Source organism: Hipposideros armiger, unplaced genomic scaffold (genome assembly GCF_001890085.2).
Source record: "Hipposideros armiger isolate ML-2016 unplaced genomic scaffold, ASM189008v1 scaffold_56, whole genome shotgun sequence".
NCBI lineage: Eukaryota > Metazoa > Chordata > Mammalia > Chiroptera > Hipposideridae > Hipposideros > Hipposideros armiger.
The window spans coordinates 543,114-552,991 of NW_017731406.1; the positions used below are offsets into that span (position 1 = coordinate 543,114).

At 41.4% G+C, this 9,878-nt stretch overlaps 1 pseudogene; it reads right to left on the bottom strand.

The window, feature by feature from the left end:
* Positions 1 to 535: 535 nt before the first annotated feature.
* Positions 536 to 908, bottom strand: LOC109381961 (60S ribosomal protein L35 pseudogene; annotated as a pseudogene).
* Positions 909 to 9,878: the final 8,970 nt, after the last annotated feature.

The following is a 9,878-nucleotide window of genomic DNA, read 5'->3' on the forward strand; positions in this document are numbered from 1 at the left end:
GTATGCTCAGAGGGGCAAATAATCAAATTAGGCTGCTAACAAATGGCAATGTATAATGCTGAAGCTAATGAGAGGTCAAAGAACTAAACTCTGCAAGGAGTTTTAATTATCCTGTCCTTTGTGACTCCACAAGAACATTTTTAAAGGAAAACTGTCACCAGTGTTTGTGTGGCACTTTTAGTTTCATTAAGAAGATTTGCATCACCTCATACATAAATGGAAAATATGCACTTTCCTTCCAAGGAAAGCAGGGGTCTAAAACTTTTTTTTCAGGGCTAGAAAACAAGCACTGTCATGGTTTGATGTTCAATTAGAATACCATTCATGGAATCCTTTCTTTCCCGTAGCATTGATGGGAAACATGATGCCTCTCTTCAAGACAATACTAGATGGGAAAGCATATGGAAAGAAAAGAACTGTAACAAACAAATCAACTGCAGTAGATTTTTCTGTCTTTGTTTTCTGTGCCATTTCACCTTTCTTACTTTTTTCTTTTTTTTGCCACTTTGTTTGTGTTTTATGGATGCCATGATGCTCAGGCCTTGACTGCAAATTTCTGCAGTGTGTGTACAGAAGTTTCTTCCACTGCTGCTTCTTGGTCTTCAGCTTCATCTCATACTTGTGGAGCCAGCAACACATGGTGTGTTTTCTTGGGCTGCAGATCCAGGGACTTGTACTTCTTGCCCTTGAAGACTTTCCTGAGGTTCTCTTTCTGAGTCTGCTTAATAACAGGGAGAATACAGGCAATGCGTTTGCCATCAACACGGATCTTGGACAGCTTCGACGCCACACCGGTGGCTCGTCACTTTTGTGATGCGCAACTGGGACAACGGAACCTGCAGGTCGCTAACTGTTTCAACACCTCCTTGTTGCTACATACCAAGGCCTCAAGCCTTAATCCTGGCCATGGCTGCACAAGCTGCTGCTGCGGCTGCCTGCTCCAAGGGAAAAATGCTTCTTTTTCTTCTTATTCGCACTTTCCTCTGTCACCTATATATCCATACACCACCACCACAACCTCACACCTGCAGATCAAAATATTCTTCATCTTCCATGGCCTAACTTCTTCAGAGGCTGTGTTTGAGAGGAGTTTGTTTATTTATGTGGTTTTTTGGAGGGGAATGGCAAAATTGACTAACTGAAGAAAGCCACAATATCAACTACATGTGGAATCTCTCAGGCAACAATAAAAACAAAAAGCTGCTATCCTTAAAAGCTGGAGAAAAGATTAATTTAGAGGCGTTGGAGATGTTAGCCTCAATAGACTGTGAGCACTGCTTGTCTGATAGGCTTTTACTACCAAAGGTAATGTCCACCCGTCAAGCCAATTTAAGGCCAAAGAATAGACCTGGACAAGGAGTTTTCTTTTATCAATAACTCTGTTGATAAAACAGCAAATGGAACACAAGGGAATTGAGCATGTCCATATCATCAGGGTATCAAGTTGTCCAGAGCATTGAAGGCTCTCGGTGTTGTACTAGTTGCCCTTATTGTTGAAAAAAAATGTCAAAGAATAAAGTCAATTCAACAAGAAAATTGGGAATGAAGCAAATAACAAAAGCTTTCTTCCTGGAAAGGAAGATAAAATCTGGAAATCCTACTGCTAAACGTATGCTCTACTCTTCTTTCAAATTATTAGTCCATTGTTTTATGAGACAGTGTAGCTTAAGGGTTAAAAGCATGGGCCCTAGAGTCTAACTAAATTCCAGTTCCATCACTTACTAGCCATGTAGTCTTGGGCAGGTTACTTTTCTCTTTCTAAGTCTCAGTATCCTCATTTGTAAAACTGGGATAATAACAAGGCAGCGAGAGTCCAGGCTTTGGAGCCAAACTGCCAGGGTTTAAATATCTGCCCGTCATTTACTGGCACTGTGACCTTGAGCAAATTGCCTAACTTCTCTGTGGCTCAGTTCCCTCCTCAATAAAATGAGGCCAACCGATTGTCAGGACCTCACAGGGTCATTGTAAAAATTATAGACTATGTGTAAAACAACTGGTAAGAGCTTGATAAGTATAAGTCATTAGTACCTACATCAGAAAGTTATTATGAGAATGAAATAAGAACAAATGAAAAGCTTTTAAGCTCGGTATAGTAAGTGCTCAGTAAATGCTAGCTTTTGTTATGTGTTTTCTTTTGGCTGTCTGACTAACTTTTAAATTCATAGAGGACAGATCTTACGCTTTTTTTCATGATACTATACTATCTAGCATGGGGTTAAATGCAAATAGGAGTGACTCAACTATAGCCAGAGGAAAGAATAAAAAGTGAACAAGTCCTCATGCAAGAGTAGAAACTCAGATATCAAAACTGTGGACTCACAAGCCATGAAAAGATTCAGGTTATTAAAAATTGATGGTATAGGTCAAAAGCATTAACTGATTTTTGGCAAATTATAAATATCATCAAGAGACAATTTGGTGTTTGATTTCTTACTTGTGTAGGGGAGAAAAAATAATTTTCCCTCTACCCGTCTGAGTTCTTAGCTGAGATCCACCCCCCGCCCTGTAATAAGACAAATTAACAGGAGGGGGGGGGAACAATTTTAATTACATAAATGTACAACATATGTATGAGAGTCCCAAAAAGATATGATACTCAAAAGGTGGCCAGACAACTAAGGCTAAGGAAAAGGATAGGGGTTTGGGGCTCCAAAGCAAGAAAAGCAATTTATTGGAAGGTTAGAACCACAAACATTTGGTAAACAAAGGTTTTCCTGTTAGCAGATAAGTCTGTCAGGTGAAAAATCTGGTTATAGCTCTCTGATACAGCCCCCTTCCTAATGAAAATTTACTTTGTAAATGTAGGTTTCCCTCCAAAAGGGTGACTTCTACTCTGTATTCAGAGCTTCTTCTATGCCTGCAATTTCTCAAAATAATCCTTATAATAGGCATATTTTGGGGTGGTATATTCTGCTACTCTTCACTTAAAAATATTAACGACCAGCCAAGTGGCTTGTTGGTTAAGAGTTGGCTTGGGACACCAGCTCTGAGCAGCAGGGCCACTGGTTCAGATTCAACCTGGGCCAGTGACGCTGTGCCCTCTACAGCTAAGATTGTGAACAACAGCTCGACCTGGAGCTAGGCTGCCATGTGTCGCCGGCGACGGTGTAGGCTGCAGTGGGGCTGCCATGAGCTGCGGTGAGCAGCCATCCAATGGCCAGCAACCTATCTGCCTCACCCGGGAAGAGCGCAATGATCACAATACCAACATTAGCCAGTGAAGCAACGTCCTCCACAACTAGACTGAAGAAGAAAAGAACAGTAACTTGTCTGTTCCCCTCCCCCAATTCCCCAATTTAAAAAAAATCCTAATATATATATATATATATATATATATATATATATATATANAATATATATATATATATATATATATATATATATATATATATATATTAATGACTACAATAGATGATTCAGAAAAAAAAGGGCATGCTAACGGTGTTACATAGTCCTAGCTAGAGGTATAGTTCTCACACTTGAAATTTCTGTGAATCACCTACAAATGTCATTACATCAGTATGCCACTAAAACCTTCCTTCACAATTTATGCTTCATACACATAACACTTTACTGTTATTTACTTAATATTTGTTTATTTAAATTAACTTAAATTGTTTTTAGTTATTGATTTGAAAACAATTTATATCATTACATTACATTTTTCATAAATAGAAGGTAATAGTAAAAAACACATATAATGAAAACAAAAAAAATGTCCTTAAAAGCCTAGCTAAATATTTTTGCCTAGTGGAGGCTCCTGAGTCTGTGGATTTTGAAACCTGCTTTTTGTTGTTGTTGTAAAAAAGTTTGATTGGAGTGTGTCAGAGAAATGTTCAAGACAAACTTGGACCCAAGTGAAAACTGAAACCAAATTTAAAGGGAAAAGCTTCCCCACTCCATGGTGGTACGGGGTACTCGGACAGAGAGACAGGACACCAAGGCTCAGGGAAGCAACATTTATTGATGCCGGCATCGGTTCAGCGGATTTATATCCAGAGGCTGAGCCCCGATCCGGACAGGACTCGGAGCTGTATACCCTGAGGTTTCCAGGTTGGCAGCTAGGATTCCTTATTAGGGCATGCGGCATTGTGTTAGTTTCTGACTGGCTCCCGGGTGAGGTAGGAATTAGGAAATGTTAAAGGCGGAAGTCTTGGTGGCCATGTGGTCCAGGAAAGCCTTTGTCTAGGGCCCTCTGCCACTGTGGTTCAGTATTACTTAACACCTACTCATATATACTTTGTGGACCACCCAAAATCATTTTATGATTTTACAAAACACTGGCATAGATGATCAATGGACAATGGTTTCTGGCTCCCCTAACATCAGTACGGCAGTATCTCTTAGGGTGTAGCTCTTGGATCATCTGCATCAGAAACACCTATGGAAGCTTGTAAAAAACAAAAGAGAGAGGTTAACTAATGAATCACTACTTAATCTGGTGACTGACACCCAGGATATTACATTATTAAAGAACACCGTCAAGGGCCGGCCGAGTAGCGTATTGGTTAAGAGCTGGCTTGGGACGCCAGAGGGCCCCGGTTCGAATCCCACATATGAGGGCCAGTGACACTGCCCTCTACAGCTAAGATGCTGAATAACAGCTCAACCTGGAGCTGGGCTGCTGTGAGTCACCGGCGACGGCGTAGGCTGCAGCCCCTGCTGCAGTGGGTTGCCATGGGCTACCGTATGTAGTCAGCAGCCAGCGTGAGCGGCCGGCAGCCGCAGTGAGCGGCCGTCCAGAAGCCGGAGACTGATCTGCCTCGCCCGGGAAGAGCGCAATGATGGTACCAACTTGGGCCAGTGAAGCAGCGTCCTCTACAACCAGACTAAAGAACAAAACGACAGCAACTTGTCTGTTCCCCTTCCCCCAATTCCCCAGCGCTGTTCCCATCTCCCCAATTCCCCAATAAAAATCTTTTAAAAAAAGAACACCATCAGTTGATTTTTGAGGCACAATAAAATTTGAAAACCAGGGCTGTATTATAGCAATTACTGAAGAAGGTGGAGCCCACCCCTATAGCAGCTCTTGTAGATACAGACAAGCTGAAAGACAAATTGAAAGGAGAATTTAGCTAAAGGAGGTAATCTGCCCCAGACAGAAAGAGTGAGGCTATAGCATGGGAGGTAAGCACTGCATTTAATTGTAGTTTTCTAATACCAGAATGAGGAAAGAAAGGAAGGAAGAAAAAAGGAAAGGAAAGGAGAGAGGGAGGGAAAGAAAAGAAAAGCATCCAGCAAGGAGAGAAAAAAAAGATTCATGGAAGAAAGGGATTGATTTACAAAAAAAGATGAAAGGAAATGTGGCTTTGCTAAGTGCACTAAGCAGGGGTGTGATAACAGTTTACAAATGCTTGAACAGTACACTAAAAAGAGAAGGAGGGATTTAAGTAAGAACATGGAGGGATAATTAGACATTAAAAGAATGTAATTGACCAAATTCTCATTCCATATAACTCAACCTAAGCATCCGTGCTCTGAATATTGTGTCCAACTTCTGCCCTAAAGGATATGCTCTGATTGTCCACTCCCCCAAAGAGACCTTAGCATCTCTCTAGTGTCTATGCCTTTTTTCAAGAACATACTTCTGAAGGGGAGCAGAATATGCCACCCCAAAATATGCCTCCTTGGCATGAGGATTCTTTTGAGCTGATTATTTTGGAGAGATTGCAGACACAGGAGAACTCCTAAAACAAAGTAGAAGTTGTCCATTTGTTAAGGAAATTTACATTTATAGAGGAAGTCTCCATTTGTAAGGGTGTATCCATCCCCACCAGGAAGAGGAGGATAACTGTAAATCATAAGAGAATTTTATCAATGGAGAAGGCACTGACTTAAATCTGCATAACAACCTTACCTCTGGTTACCTTGCTTTTCCTGGCCACCTCTCTTAACCTTCCTCCTCCACCCCCAATATCATTCTTTGGTCTTTAGCTGAAGATGGCATTTAAGGTGGTGATTTGGGCATTTGGGGGAATTTTACTCAGGTTTTCTGGGTATCTCTCATGTATACAGGAGGCATACATGTTATTAAAATTCTTGTTTTTCTCCTTTTAACCTATCTTTTATTAGAGGCATGGGTCACAGGTAAAAACCAAGAAGAGTCAAGGGAAAATGACATTCCCTCCCCTCCACCTCTTAACTCCCAGGCCATTGTGGCTGTCATGGCCTCCACACATCTTCCAAAATTACAGCCTAGACTCCCACTCCCTTAGGGCAAAGCCTGGAGGTCTAGTGGCCCTAACACCATAAGAGCATCATAGAAGAGCCTACGCTGGAGCTTAGAAGCCTTCCACTTTGCGGAGCTGGAAAATAGATTGTCAACAGGCCCAGACTCTGGCAAAACTGACCAACTGTAAAAGTTGTCTTCAGCGTTCTTTTTGTGCCACCCCCCAGATCAGTTCCCAGACATTCCAAAATATGTAAGTATGTTTCACTCTTATAAGAGGAGAAAGGGATCAAATCGACACTATTAATGTATGGAATGCCTTAATATGTTAGCTCTAGGAGCAGGAATGGTGATTACTTTAAATGATCCCTGTGGAGAAAGGAAGATGCTTACATGAAATAAAAGAATTCTAAAGTTAGAATTTTAGACACTGGGACACCTGAGTACTGAGCTTTTTTGAGGAAGAAGAATACCATCAATAGGCCACAGTTTACCACATTAGTGACTCTGTATGAAATCACAAATAAATTTCCCTCTGCCTTTCTACCCTCCCCCCTAATTAAAGACAGCTTAACAACAGAAAAACAAATGGAAGTTAAATAATATGTACACAAGGAAGTGTCAATGAAAAATATCCAGCCTAAGAGAAAGCTTATAAGAGTTTATTTGAGCCAAACTGATGACAGTTGCTTGGAAGCAAAGTCTCAACAGACTGAGGAAATGCTCCAAAAAATGGCCATTTTGCAACTTATTTTATACATTAGAATCAAAGAAGGAAGGTTACATGAAATCCATTGGATGCAGATTAAAGGGGTGGGAGAAAGCAAAGTGGGGAAATCTCTGGGATTCGGTAAAAAGTAAAATGGAGAGACTGTGGCAATGGGCCCTAGACAAAGGCCTTCCCAGACCATGTGGCCACTAAGGATTTTGCGCGGGCTTCAGACAATGACATTCCTGGACTGTATGGCCAGCAAGACTTCCGCGTTTAATATTTCCAAATTCCTGCCTCACCTGGGAGCCAGTCAGGAACTGGCACAAGGCCGCATGTCCTAATAAGGAACCTTAGCTGCTAACCTGGAAACCTCAGGGTATATAGCTCCAAATCCCACCCAGGTCGGGGCTCAGCCTCTGGATGTGAATCCGCGGAGCCAGTGCCGGCATTAATAAAAGTTGCTTCCCACACCTTGGTGTCCCTTCTCTCTGTCTGGGTTCCCCGCAACAAGACACACACTTCTTTTACATTGGTGGGTAGAGGCTAGTTAACAGCATGTCACACATAGAGATAGTATTTAGGGAACATGATAGCAATGAGAGATTTTGTAGTTTTCTGCTCTGGTGTGGTGGGTTGTGCCCCCTGGGGGGTCTGGAAAAAAAGATTACTCTGATATTGCAAGGGGACGTTATCTTAGATACACAAAAGATGACAGACAGGCTTAAGGTAAAGATTGACCTTTGTCTAGGAAGCTACAGGCCAAGGATGTGACTTGGCCCTCCATGGCCCACCTTTGTTAGGAATTTTTATGTTCACGCCATCCTCTGTGGTTATTTTCAGTCTCATGAGCTTGTCAGGTTTAACATGTGGCCCCTTTTCTGTCCACAGGAGAGACCCAGGAAAACCAATAACTCCCTGAGCTGAGAGGGCCCGAACCACCATCTTAAATACCATTTCCAGCTAAAGACAAATGAAAATGTTGAAGGAGGGAGAGGCCAATTATAGGAAGTTACCCGGAAAAGCACAGTAAACAGGGGTAAGGTTGTTATGTACGTTTAAATCAGTGCCTTCTCCATTGATAAGAGTTTCCAGAGATTTATTTTTGTTTGTTTGTTTTTTTTTTAGCTGAGCCATCCCGCCACCTGTTGGCAGCTCCGCGGCTGCTCAGCTCGGGCTGACCCGAACCACTGTTGCTCAGAGCTCAAACTCTTGAGCGAGCTCTTAACCAACTGAGCCACTCAGCTGGCCCAAGAGTTTCCAGAGATTTAGAGTCATCTTTCTCTTCCTGATGGAGAAAGGGAGACACTCTTACAAATGGTGATTTCCTGTTTACATGTAAATGTCTTTTATAAAAGGGCAACTTTGTTTTCAGAGGCCCTCCTGTGTCTTCAGCCTCTCTAAAATAATAAGTACAAAATAATCCTCATGACACAAAAGCATATTTTGGGGTGGCATATTATGTTTCCCTTTACCACATTAGTGACTCTAAACTGCTGCCCCCAAATTCCAAACTGATTGGTGACCCCTGAGAAAACCTGGATGTTAGAGCAATGCCCTGCACCTTGATAGCTCAGGAACATTAACCTGTCAGGGATTTATAGAGACCAATTACTGAAGGCCTGTCATCACAGCATAGCAGTTTGTAACTTTAGATTCTCAATTTTATTCAGATTTATGTAAGGATCCACACGTCCTGTGTTTTCTTTCCCAGTCCTTTTATAGTTTCTTGATAGCTCACTTTACTGTGGAATCGCATGAGCTTAGAATGCTGTTCAATCAGCCAAAAATCTCCTGACTGAGAGAATTATTAAGTTAAGGAATGTGGCATAAGTGACATAATTTGAGACTCAAGCTAGACTGGACCGAGAAGCAGAAATGCAGAGTAAGAGCTTAAAATACACTACTTGATGGATGGCCTGACTCGCTGCTGGGTCTCTTCCATCTATATGTTTTATATTATAAAGTAGCACTGTACTTTCCAAGGAATTTCACATTACTGTGGAAGATTCTCTTTCATTGTGTTTTAATTGGGGTTTAATGTAGAACATATTTGATTGTCCGCTTCAGCAGCTGAATAGTGTTTCTATCAGAAGTAGATAAAGGATTAATCCCTACAGATGTGAATTACTATAACGGACATCTGTTGCTTTTGTCTGTCCAGCAGAACCCTTCTTTCCTGTGGGGAAACACAGTTCATATGGTTATAATCCTGCCCTGGCCATAAGGATGGTCTTATGACCCACATATGGACAATCAGAATACCCCATCTCTCTGCCCCAATCGTTGATCCAAGGATGAGCAAATGATTCAAGTCAGGCTAGCCAAGGTGCTTCAGCTGACATTGCTGCATGAATCTCTGGGGTGGCTGACGGGCATCCTGCCAAGCCTGAACCTCTGTTGAGGGTACCTGTAGAAGAATGAAAGAAAGCAGAAGTGACAGATGGAGAGAGAGAGAGTTGGAACTACTTGATCTAGCTGTGCCTGGAGCTAATTGAAATTCTTGTTTCACTTCACAAGAAAATGAACCAATACACATATTTTTTTAGGTTAGTTTGTATTGAGCTCCTGACACTTGCAACCAAACTATTGGGTCGTCGGGAAAGTCATGATGTATTTTTCTATGTGTTTCAATGCAAACATGTGTCATGACTTCCTGACGACCCAATATTTCCAAGTAATACATTCCCATGCTTTACTTAGGAAAAATTAATGAAACATAAAGGAAAACTTTGCTTTATGTAATTGATCTCTTTTTCAGAAGCTGAGGGTAAATAAAATTTGTGAATCAAATCATATGACTGGTAGCAGAATATGCAACCCCAAAATATGCCTCTTTTGCATAAAGATTATTTTAAGCTGATTATTTAGAGACACTGAAGACACAGAACAAGCTCTGAAAATGAAGTGGAAATTAGCCATTTGTAAGGGACATTTACATTAGAAAGGGGGCCTATAGCAGCAAGGGAGCTATTACTAGACATCTCTTTTTCACCTGAG